This window comes from Acomys minous (genome assembly GCF_964271855.1).
Source record: "Acomys minous genome assembly, chromosome: 9".
Lineage (NCBI taxonomy): Eukaryota > Metazoa > Chordata > Mammalia > Rodentia > Muridae > Acomys > Acomys minous.
The window spans coordinates 39364458-39377086 of NC_140490.1; the positions used below are offsets into that span (position 1 = coordinate 39364458).

A 12629-nucleotide genomic window follows, 5' to 3' on the forward strand; every position below is an offset into this window, starting at 1 on the left:
AATCTATCATGAAGGAAAGGCAGGAAGTCAAGGCGGAAATCTAGAGGTAGGAACTGAAGCAGAGACCATGGAGGAACATTGCTTCCTGACTGCTCCCTTTGGCTTGCTCATTCTGGTTTCTTACACCACCGGACCGCCTGCCCAGGAATGGCACTGCCCTCAGTGCATGGGGCCCTCCCACATCAGTCATTAAATCAAGAAAATGCACCACAGACTTTCCTACAGGCTGATCTGAGGGAGGCATCTTCTCTATCAAGGTTCCTTCTTCCCGGATGATGCTAGCTTGTGTCCAGGTGACACAACACTAAGCGGCACCATCCCCAACACCCCCCCCACCTGAAAAGATAAATCCATGTAAGAGTCAGTCACAGCGTCACAAAACTAACCTCAAAGAATCCTCACTGGCCAAAGCAGACACAATTTGAGCATCAAAACACATAACAGCAGATAATCTATAGAATAAAGTAAATATATGTGGGTCAGTGCTGGCATAATAAAATGAGTACAGGAGTAAGTAAGGTAGAAGGACAGCTCTTCAAAAAAAAAAAAAAAACCACGACAATCAAAAGAAATGCGGTAAATACAAACCCGGCGCTGGCCCACCACAGTGACTGTCCACCCGGCGCTGGCCCACCACAGTGACTGTCGCAGACAAGATCCAGAAAACCAGCACTAGAGAAGTGCTTAGAAACAGTGGAGATCACACACTCTCAAAGTGACTTTTCTAAGGAGTTTCAAACGGAAACTTTTAGCAGAGAGTGCTGTCAAGAATGTGAGTGGGTGGGGCGTGTTAAAGGCCACAGTGACGAGACTAACAGGTGGATAACTGAGAAGGACCCAGCACTTAAGAGAGAATCCATGCTCAACGTAGTCCATCTCTATCTAATCATGAGAAAACAGGGCCAGCTCAAGAGACAAACAAACTACAGACTGACCCTTCTAATGTTTCAAGATTAAAAAAAAAAAAAAGCCAAGTAAGGAACTGAAGTAGACAGGAAGAAGCTAAAGAAGTGAGACAGCGAAGTTCTCCGCTGGCCCTTCCTCTATGAGTGGGAAAGCCTGTACGGCCATAATAAAGTTCTCCGCTGGCCCTTCCTCTATGAGTGGGAAAGCCTGTGCGGCCATAATAAAGTTCTCCGCTGGCCCTTCCTCTATGAGTGGGAAAGCCTGTGCGGCCATAATAAAGTTCTCCGCTGGCCCTTCCTCTATGAGTGGGAAAGCCTGTGCGGCCATAATAAAGGCTATCATTACGTTCACAGTTTTGGAGCTCGGCTAATTTCCTAGTTCTAAGAACTGTACTATGGATCTAGGGGATGAAAGTAAAGGGGGGGCAGTGTCTCAATGCCAACTCTACAACTTTCTTGTAAGTCTAAGTTACTTATTTAAAAATATTTTTTAATTATATGCACGTATGTGTGTGTGTGTGTGCGCACATGAATGCAGTACTTGTAGAGGCCAGAAGAGGGCACTGCAGGAGTTACAGTTACAGCCTGCATAGCTACAGGCACTTGCTATTATATTTAGCTTTTTATTTGGCTCAAACTTAGCTCTTCATGGTTGTGTGGTAAGCACACCACTGCATGACCTATCCCTTCCCCTCCTCCCCCACTGAATTTTGATTCTTGATGCATACTGGAATGGTTCAGACTTTGGACTATTGGAATTGGACGCATTTTGCATCGAGAGATGGACATGAATCTTGGGCAAGATGTTGTGGTTTGGACATATTTAAATGTGTCCTCCAAAGATTCATGTGTTGGAAGACTGGTCCCCAAAGGCAACATGGGCAGTGGTGAGCCTTTAAGAGGTAGCGCACTTGAGGAAGGGGAGCTTGGAAGAGAGACTGTCAGACTTAGAGCTTCCCTCCAGCATCCAGTTTTGAGATATGACCTATTGCTCACAGGCATGCTGCCACCATGAGGTGATGCAGTCAAGAGACAAGCTGATGCTAATGTGGTGCCCTGGGGCCTCTTGTCTGCATGAAATGAGCTTACCCTGGGGTATTTATGACAGTACCAACAAATAGACTGATGCAATCACCAATTGATAACAAGGGCATCAAGTCAACTGACTGGGTGAAACGCATGGCTTTTATAGCTCTTCAAATATACTTTAAATACACATCTCTGTGACCTTTTACTGGGAAATGGTCTCTTGTCTCTTAAATATAACCCCAGTAGATACACACACACACACACACCACACACACACGCATACACACATACACACACACACATACACATGCACACACACACACGCACACACACACACACGCACATACACACACGCACACACACACACGAGTAAACGGAGCACCTCTAAAATGTTTAATTCATACTTCAAGGAATATTATCAAGTTATTTAGAAGGACAGCCCACAGATGTGGGGAGAAATTTGCAAACTGTTTGTCTGAAGGGAGACCTGTACTTAGAACATACAAGGAACTATGCCAACTCAATAATAAAATAATAAATAACCCAATTCTTAAAAGAAGGCAAAAGATCTACATAAATATCTCCAGAGAAGATCGACCGACGGCCAGCACACACATGAAAAGATGTTCACTGCCATTAGCTGTCAGAGAAAAGCAACTCTAAGCCACAACGAGATTCTTCATCCCACTGGGATGGATGCAATAAAAAGAGACAGACATAACACACAGTAAGGAGGTTGTAGACAAAGTGGCACCTGCATATATTTCTGGCGGAGTGAAAATCGTATAGCCACAGTGAAAACAATTCGGTAATTGCTAGGAAAGTTAACCACAAAATTACCATATAACCCAAAAATTGTCCTCCTCCCAGGTAAAACCTAGGAGAAGTGAAAACATATTCATTTACACAATTTGCTTATGAATACTCAGAGGAACACTAGTAGGAACAAAAGAGGTGGGAAAACTATATAAATGTCTGTGGCTATAAATGGATAAGCAAAATACAGCATATCTGTTCTAAGGACCAGTACAGCTCCATAAAAAGGAACAAGGAATTGCTGTATGTATTTTATTTCATGATTTAAATATGGGCAGATCATAACAGAATGTACCAAATCAAAGAAGTTAGTTACTCATGGCTCCATTTACATAGCATGTTCAGAGTAAGAATCCCCAGGGAAAGGGGGCAGCTTAGTGGTCCCAGGGGCTCCACAGAGAGGAGCGGACAGGGACTGCCCATGACTCCGAGCTTCCTTGGGGCCAGAAGACAAGGTTCTAGAGTCAGAGAGCAGTGCCGCCTTCGCAGCCTTGCAGATGTACCGAAAGCCACGGGCTGTGCATTATTTTGAAGGCGGTAAATTTTATGGTAAATGAGCCATATCTTAATAATAAAATGAAAGCAAGCCACAGACCAGTATTTGTCATAAAAATACATGTAAAAGTCCTTTAAAATATTAGCAAATGGAACACAATACTATATAAAAAGGCTAATAAGCCTGTGTGAGGTTTACAGGAAAATCTATATAATTTACCGTATCAACAGAATAAAGGCCAGCGACTATGTAATCATCTCAATGGACTTATATTGACAAGATTCAATGCCAGTTGCTAAGAAAAAGAAAAACCTACACAATACATCTGGAAAGAAAAGAAACAGGGAGCAAATATTGTCACAGTTTCCAGTCAGGAATCTGGGTGTGGTGCTGAGGCTTGTGTCACCTTAACAGTGAATGGAGACTGGTGTCAACCTCCTCTGAAGACTAAGGAGCAGTGAGTAACCCCTCAGCCTCTCCATTATGTCAGCTCAGCTGGATTTAGTTCCTGGTAAGCTACTGGACTCAGCATCTCTGTAGTCCACTGACTTCTGACAGGAAGCTTCTCTTTGGTTTTTGCAATGTGGCCGGCTCACAAGGCAACCTGGCTTCTAACAGAGCCGGCTAGCAAGATGGAAGTCCCAATCTTTTAATAAGCTGAGTTTTAATTTGGTATTGATACCCCATCACTTTTACCATATTCTGTTCACTGAGGCAAGACAGGAAGTCCATCCAATAGCAAAGGGAAAAGCTCACATAGCAGCATGAAAACAGGAAGTTAGGTCTCTGTGAGCCACCTTACCACCTGTCTACTACCACGGGCACGTACAGAAAATGACAGCTAATGGCACCAATGCTATGCTTAAAAGCTGAATAATGGACGCTTTCCTCTCTAAGGCAGAAAACAACAAATAGATACAAACTCTCACCAGCTCCATTCTGGAGAGGCTTCACAGTGCAACAAACAATAAGATGTGAAGGCCAGCAAGCAAAAGGCAAACTGTCTCTCTCATACAAACAATTGTTTATATGGTGAATGAATTCTAAAGAACACCCCCCCAAGTCACCCTCCGCTCCTCCTAGTACTAAGGGAAAATTTCCATCACAGAATAAAAATCAAAATGCAAAACTCAGTTACATTGTATGTCCTGATATCAAGCAATAAAGATGACATTTAAAACATAAGGCTCTATGCTATGTATATTTTACCACAATAAACACTGGGTGGGGGGGGGGGAAACAGTATAATTTACAGCAACATAAAACACAAAATGCCCAGCAAAAGATATGAAAGGCCTCTCTACTGACAATTAGAATATGACGATGACAGAACTATAGAAGCCTTAGACAGGAAGAGAATTCTATCACATCAATGTATTATGAGGCCTGAGTATGGGGGGTTTGAAAACAAATGGTCTCCAGAGAATCATGTGTTTGAATTCCTTGCCCATAGGGAGTAGTAATATTAGCAGGTGTGGCCTTGTTGGAGGAAGTGTGTCACTATAGAGGTGGGACTTGACATCTTATATGCTCAAGCTATGCCCAATGTGGCCCACAGTCCCCTTGTGCTGCCTGCGGATCCAGATGTGAAACTCTCAGCTCCCTCTCAAGCAGCATGTCTGCCTGCGAGCCGCCACATTTCCAGCCATGAGGGCAATGGACTAAACCTCTGAACTGTAAGCCAGCCCAAATTAAATGTTCTCCTGTGTAAGAGTGGCCGTGGTCATGGTGTCTCTTCACAGCTCTAACTAAGACACTGGAAGGGCAGTCTGTTCCCTTCAAACCAAGCCAGTGCCAATCACAGCACTAGCAAGCTCATTTGTGGAAAACTGGCAAAGTGGTTATAGTGTCTGAAAATTCAAAGGATGTGAATAGTCCAATAACAAATGTAAAGACCAAACAGGTAATCCATCCATGGTCACATGCACATACAATAGGCATTCCATCCATGTTCTCAAGCATACACAATAGGCATTCTATCCATGTTCCTGTTCTAGGGGATCCAATGGCTTCTCCTGGCCTCTCTAGGCACTGCATGTATGTGGCACACATGTATGTAGACAAAACACCCGTACATAAAATAAAATTTTAAAACATGATGCCAGTCATGGTGGCACACGCTTTTAATCCCAGCACTTGGGAGAGACAGAAGCAGGTGGATCACTGATAGTTCAAGGCCAGCCTGGTCTACAGAGCAAGATAGGACAGCCAGGGCTACAAAGAGAACCTCTGTCATGAAAAAACCAAAACCAACCAAACAAACAAAAATGATGAGATCAGTATCTCTTAGATACCAAAGCCAGAGAATGTCACCACAAGAAAAGAAAACTACAGGTCGGCCTCTCTGGTAAACATAGATTTACAAAACTCCCAACAAAATATGAACAAAACAACTGCAGTAACACATTAAAAAAGATGGTTCCTAATAACCAAGTGGAATGTCTCCCGGCATGCAAGCATGCGTCACATGTGCAAACCAATAGATGTGATACATTGCACTAAAGGAGTGAACCACAAGACACGCCTGCCATCTCACTCAACGAAGAAGCAGAATTTATCATTCTCTTTGTTTATTTTGGGATTTTCGTTTGTTTTGCTTTGCTTTTCAGACAGGTTCTCACTATGTAGACTTGACTGTCCTGGAACTCATAATGTAGACCAGGCTAGCCTTGAACTCACAAAGATCTGCCTGCTTCTGCTTCCCCTGTGCTAAGATTAAAGGCTCAAAACCAAACTAGTCTATGGTGGCAGAAATCAAAGTAGTTGCTGACTGCAGGTGGGTGAGGAAGACTCGAGGGGAGCATTCGTGGTCATGGATCCGCTTGGATTTGGTGGTGGGGCTCTTCTGTGTATGTTTTCCTTATGACTTATCAGGTCTCACACTAAAAAGCATACATGTTGGTAAACTTGAACTAAAGTTTGAAAGAAAACTTTCCTGTTGGCTGCAGCATGGAGACAAGATAGGAGCACGGCCGTGACGAAGCAGCTACAGCTGTCAGGGAAGAGCCGTCTTGATGCCGACCTCAGTGCCGTCCGAGCCACATTTGAAATAATGGTTCCTTCTAGGACATCTTTTCTCAGGGTGACATCATAAATCTCCTACTGCTTCTACGGTGGACCACTGGCTCCATCGCAACAACGCAGCAAAGCCCGGTTGAGCACCTGCCCCGTACCAGGTTATTAATCATCTTCTCCTCTCAGAGGGATTTGTAATAAGATAGCATCTTCCTGCATCCTAAGATGCCTTCCATGTATTAGTTATATCTACATCTGTATCTGTCTCCTGGAGGTTTTCATGAGGACTCAGTATATATGAGATATTGCTTACTCCTAGTTGGGTTTTTTTGTTGTTGTTATTGTTTTGGTTTTTTGTTTTGCTTTTTTGGGGAGGTTGCTTTGTTGTTGTTGTTTTGTTTTTTTGAGACAGAGTTTCTCTGTGGTATAGCCTTGGCTGTCCTGGACTCACTTTGTAAACCAGGCTGACCTTGCCCTCACAGTGATCTGCCTGCCTCTGCCTCCCCAGTGCTGGGATTAAAGGTGCGCGCCTCCACACTCAGCTTAGTCCTAGTTTTAAACAGGACACTACCTGCTGTGCTACAGATACTCACAAAATTCCTTCTTCCTTTTTGACTAAAAAAAAAAAGCCATGAAATGAAATGCTGTGTGGAGAGGGTTGTGTGTGCAGATTTGCTCAGCTCGGAAACACCAACAGAGACCACATGATTTTAGATACTGTAAGTCTGGTTTCGTTGGAGGGTCAGTTCATCTTAGTGTTTGAAATATGTACTTCTAAATAAAATCTAAGGAAAACACTTATGCAGGAGAAAAGCTAATAAATAATTTAAACAGTACACTATGAAGCAAACTTCAAAATCAACAGAGGAAGACTGACACACAGAGGTTCCATTCTACTGACAATATATTAGGTTTTTTATATAGGGAAGCCTTGCTCAGCAAAATGGGAAGGTTCTTTGTTCACCTCAATGCGCAAAGCACCATTGGAGCTCACTCAGAGTGTCCTCGTGATCAATCCCGAGGAGCTGCCCGTCTTTTGGTCAAATGGGAGCAGACCGCTTGTGCCCCAGAGGCCAAGCAGAGTACTAACACCAAACACACCCAGTGGGGCAGAGCACTGTGTGCAACACCAAGCCAAAGGGAGCAGTGGTGCTCAGGGGAGGGGATATCAGCTCCCAGCTAGAGAGGGAATGAGCAAACAATGCACAAGCTCCACTCCATCCAAAGCCACTGCCTAACCACAGTCCCTGGGGACAGTGAGAATTCACCAGCAAGAATAAAATACTAGAAGCCGGACAGCTGGTAGCAGACAAAGCAGGTCTGAAAAACTAAGTCGTAAACCAACAGTAATGAAGGTTAAAAACTCAGGGGTCAGCCCTCCGCAACATCTCTACCATGTGCATCTATAAAGAGGGTTGGTTTACACTGCTAATGACTGCCAAACTCTCAGACACCATCCTTGTACCTAAGGCCACCACTGCAGGACAATACGTTCTGGAGAATTGGTGGGTGGGGTGGGGAGTGGGGGGTGGGAATCTTTGGATCACCAAGTCCAATTGAAGGCAGAAGAAACAGAAACACCATGAAAAACATAGCATATTCTTGTAGAATTAACTGTATCACCTTCCTCCCCAAAATATATCAAAGACCTAATCTTGAGTAGGATTCTATATAGAGATAGAGCCTTCAAAAGGATGGATAAGATGAAAGGACACTGTAAACAAGGGGCCCACAAAGACAAGATTTATCTCCTTATAGAAGATAGTAGCCATAGAAGTTAGAGCTATGCCCACGTGTGCAGGGAGCAAGGTCACAGGAGGACATAGCGATCACGTGCTGTCTGCAAGACAGGAAGAGAGGCCTCACCTCAGACCAATAGCACCAGGGCCTCCATCCTGGACTCCCAGTCACCAGAATGTCGAGATAGAAATGATCGAAGCCAGGATCTTTGAACAGCTGAGGGACAGGTTCGGGAAGCACCAAGGAGAGTGAGACAGTCTTAGGAGGGAGGTCTTCAGGAAGATGAGGCTGGTAGAAGAAAGACTGTAAATATAATTTTGAGATGAATCTGATTCAACTATGAGTTTGGTGTTAAATTAGTGACACATGTAAATAGTCTAAGCAGAGCTGACAAAGTCTTAACTCCTGGAAGGAAATGTGGGTCAGGAAAGGATGCCAAAGTGTTTGGAAGAACAGCACAGTGTACTTGCTGACCAGATAGATGGACGCCGTAGCTGCTTGAGGATGAGACGGGAAGCACGGTGCTGACAGGTGGAGAAGAACGGCTGGTGCTAACGCTGTCTCTCCTAGTGGGAAGTCAGCAGACGATGTGGAGATGAACAGTTCAGATAGATAAATGCACGTGTGTGTGTTATCAACGTGGGAAAGTATTTAAAAGGCTAAATTAATAAAGGAGGTGCCTCTGGATCGCTGGAAGGGGAGAAAGGCTGAAGATGAGAATGAGTTTGAATGGTATGTGTTTGTGTGTGTGTGTGTGTGTGTGTGAGAGAGAGAGAGAGAGAGAGAGAAAGAGAGAGAGAGAGACAGACAGACAGACAGACAGACAGACAGACAGAGACACAGAAACAGAGACTGAGAGACAGAGAGACAGAGACAGGATGGGGAGGGGGGTAGAAACTGAGAGAGAGTATTTCTTGAACTATTAGACTCTTTAGGTATAGGTAACTTTTAATTTTAAAATAAAATCCAAGATGAAAACACTAAGAGGAAGGAGAGGAGCGGGAAGACAGCAACTTTGAGACCTCTGAAGTACAGTTCCTAGAGCCTTCAGGCAAGTCAGCCCACGGCACACGCTGCTTGTTCTGAAGGCCCCCACCCTACGATTCCAGCCCTGGCAGGAGAGCCTGACTGGGAGGCGTGTGAGAACTCTCTGGCTAACTCTCACTGGCTCTGCAGGTATCTGCTCATCTGCTTCTATGGCTTGTTGTCTGCAAACTTACCTCAAGATAACTTGACCCCTCGCCTCAGGACACCCCACTCAGCACTGGGATAAGTTTGGTTCTAAGGGTACTGTAGTCCTCAGCTCTCACACTGTGGGCCACACATTATAATTCTACAGAGGAACCAAGAACACAGAACCAACCAAATGTCTATTTTTCTAGCTCTTTGGGAGACAAGGTCCCCTGACCCGCTGGCCAGCTCAGACCGAACCTATTGATTCTACCTCAAGTTAGTCAAAACCCAGCAAGATGCCAGTTCTTTCTGGGACTGTCTAAACTGACCTCTTTACCATTAGCTATTTCACTTTGCTGCTGTAATAAAAGCAATTTTAAGGAAGCAAGGGCTCGTATTGGCTCACAGTTCAAGGGTAACATTCATCTTAGCAGTGGAGGAGGGGTGGGGGCTGAGTCTGGGAGGGCTGGAGCCTTAACCAGCTGATCACACTGCAGTCCCAACCAGAGAGCAAAAGACAAATGAATGCTTAAGTTCAGGCCACTTTCTCCTAGATTCCAGCCCAGGAGACTGTGCTACCCACAATGGCTGGTCTTCCAGGTCAGTGAACCTAATCAAGATAGTTCCCCAGAGGCAGCCCAGCAGCCCAGCTCCCGGATGATTCAACAGTTTATCCTGTTGACATTTAAGATGAGTTAGCATGATTTGCACCTCTACCTGAAAGTCATTTTGCCAAAGGTTAAACATGGCGGATGCTCACTGGGTACGTTGAAGGTGTTTGAATGGTTGGAGGCCCACATGTCGCTGAGACTCATGCATGGTCCAGCTTAAAAGCTACTTCAAGCCAACATTTACTTCATCACAATGCTTTTCGGTTTTTCTCTTTCAATTTGAACAACCTATTTCTCAATTTCCCCATTATTTAAGATGAGGAGGGACTGATCTCACCTCCTGAGAGCCAGTTCAACATTTTTGTCACCTGACCAGCCCCTTACAGGTGTGCCTTGTTCACAATGGTCAGTCAGATCATCCAGCTCAATGGCTTTGTTAGTGTAGGGTTTTTTTTTTTATCCAGAAACTCATGACTGGGCTTGGTGGCCACTCTGTGGCATTTCCAGCCATAGCACATGCCTGAGGGCTTGGTCTGATTCTGGGAGTATCATTGGTAAACATGAGGATGCCAAACGGTCTGAGCCTATTGCTTTGTGTTGTGGCTGCTTTGTGGTGAAACCCTTCATGGTGGCTTTGTCCCTTCATTAGATTCCTGTTGGTGGCCATCTATACATCAGTGTTGAGGTGCACAAAGGCCTTGTAGATGCTCTCACCCAAAGCACAGATCTTCACTGGGCCTTCATCTTTTAGTCTAGTGTCCTTTTTTCCACAGCAAAAACAACAGCGCTCCATTCCCTTTGTGTGACTGTGGTGGACTCTTTCTGATAAAATGCATCATTAAATTTAAAGGCATTTATCAGCCTGTAAGGCAAATCCTGCATCTTCCCATGTGAAGAGAACCTTTTTGAAAATGTAGTTTTGCGTTGTTTCTTGTCTGTTCATGATGTTTGTTCATTTGCTTGTAAAGACACATATTTCCCCCATTGAACTGTCTTTTTAATTTGATGTTTAGAGGTTACTCATAAACTCAGGAAATTTATCAATTTTGGCTATTCTAAGGTTAAGAGAAACTTTCTGAAAATACAGATTTGCATTCCTTCTTGTCTGCTTATGAGTTTTCATTAGCTTGTAAAAACTTTTCTGTAAGCTTTTTCTTTCTTTCTTTCCTTGTTTTTGTTTGATTGTTTGTTTTTGTTTTGTTTTGGTTTGGTTTTTTTAGTTGTTTGGTTTTTTTTTTTGAGACACAGTCTCTTGTGTTAACCTTGGCTGTCCTGGACTCACTTTGTAGACCAGCCTGCCTCTGCCTCTGGAGTGCTGGGATTAAAGGCGTGTGCCACCATGCCCAGCTCTCTTTCTTTCTTTTCTTTCTTTTTCTTTCTTTCTTTCTTTCTTTCAGCTTTTTAAGACAAGATTTCTCTGTGTAGCCTTGGATGTTCTGGATTTTGTAGACAAGGCTGGCCTGGAACTCATGCGATTCATCTGCTTCTGCCTCCCAGAGTGCTGGGATTACAGGTGTGTGCCACCACTGCCCAGCTCTGTGAATATTTTCATTACTCGAATCTGCACATATCTTTCCACTGAGTTGTCTTTTTAACTTGATCTTTAGAAGTTACTTATAAACTCAGGAAATTAATCAATTTTGAACCAGCTTCTGTGCCTGAGTGCTCTCATGGGCACAGAGACAGGAAACCCACCTGTGATCAGGAATGGAGCAGTGACAGCAGTAGTACCATTGGCTAAGCTCACGTAGGGATGGGCCCAGTAAGCCACCTGTTCCTAGGTCCTCACCTGGACCTTGAGAGGAAGTGAAACCATGCCCCTGGTATAGACAAAGAGCAAGACTAAGGAGGCAGAGTTGCCTGCCTGGGGTTACCTAGCAGAGCTAAGGCATAGGCTCATCTGATTTCAGAGTCCGAGAAGGGTGTCTCCCATTTGGTTCCCAGTGACTGGCAAGCAGGGACTGAAGGTCAGGTTGGTCACTCCAAATCAACTGTATCATCGTGATGCTCTGGTAACACAAACCCTCAGCCTAGCACATGGGCCCCAAAGGCAGGAGCTAAACGTCCTACCATGCCATGTCTGTTCTGCTCCCAGTACTTAGGAAGGCCCCCTGGCACAGCAGGAGTTCCATGAGTGGTGGCTGCGTGCAGGTATGAAGGTATGAGTGAATGCACACGTCTTCTCACTGGCAAGGACCACACCGGGCCTTCCAGGCCCAACTCATGCTGTTACCCGGAGCACAAAGGCTGCAGTGCGGTGCGCTGCCTGCAGTAGTCCCTCTCCGGTCAAACTCCTCCTCCACCAGCATCAGCCCAGTGAAGTGGGAGAAAGTCTATGAACCCTGAGGAACACCCTGCTCAGGGCCTGGCACGTCACCCTGAGGAAGCTAAAGACCTGAACTCATCTGTTCGCTTCCCCAAACACAGCTGTACGCCATTTGCACTGTTAACTATCTCCACAAGATGATGAAAGCCACAGAGGGGTTAAAAAGCCACCCAAAGACAAAATAGTAGAGCCAGGATTTTAACCCAAACAGGTCCCTGAACTCTTGTGACAAGTCTGCGATCTTTACATGTGTACGGTATGTGGAATCCTGTCCCCTCTCAGACCTTATCATCCCCACACACCCCTCAAGCTCTCAAATGCTCCCCAGGCCCTGGTTCTTGGGGTCCCTCCACTGGGCCTACCTTTGCTCTTGTTCTGTCTGCCCCAACGGGGATGGTATGGCCTTGGCACAGAGTCTGCCTTCCAAGATCTGTCCCCAGCACAGTACAGACACCTCAGGACCTTCTGAGTGTGGGTAAGCCCTTCCCGTGGCTCTGAACACACATGATTTCAAACAC

General features: G+C 44.9%; 1 long non-coding RNA gene across 1 annotated transcript in view; it reads right to left on the reverse strand.

Annotated features, from left to right (window-relative positions):
- The window catches only part of LOC311605360, a 160996-nt gene that overhangs the window by 8734 nt on the left and 139633 nt on the right, over positions 1-12629 (reverse strand). The gene's annotated exons all lie outside the window — the stretch shown is intronic.